The sequence below is a fragment of the Penaeus monodon genome, chromosome 27 (assembly GCF_015228065.2).
Source record: "Penaeus monodon isolate SGIC_2016 chromosome 27, NSTDA_Pmon_1, whole genome shotgun sequence".
Classification (NCBI taxonomy): Eukaryota; Metazoa; Arthropoda; class Malacostraca; order Decapoda; family Penaeidae; genus Penaeus; species Penaeus monodon.
The window spans coordinates 3623126-3623544 of record NC_051412.1 but is presented as its reverse complement, the minus strand read 5'-3'; positions in this window follow the sequence as shown (position 1 = coordinate 3623544).

Sequence of the window (419 nt, the reverse complement as noted above, 5' to 3'; positions counted from 1 at the left end):
GATTATAGCTAAACTATTTCTTCGCATGAGAATTCCCTGTATGCTGTTTTATATGTTAATCGTGCATGTAAAAGATCAAACTTTGAGAAGCATGATACGAAAAGTCATTCCAGAAGATGCACGGAAACACATCTCCATTATTTCCCAAAGAGAAACTTCTGCAACGTCATACGATATAGCAAAATCTCGAGCTTGGATATTGCGTCATAATAATGATAATACTACGTAAGTTACTAGACTACGAATCATAGCCGTATTTATACTAGAGAACCAGATGTATTATGAATGCCTGGTTCGTATGGACTGTCCGCACCGTTCCTCAGATCCTTATATGATAAGGGTAAAGAAGGAAACAATATTGAAAATTGATGATAAGTTAGTGACGTGTAAAAACGAAGGGATGTTTGAACCTCTGCCGG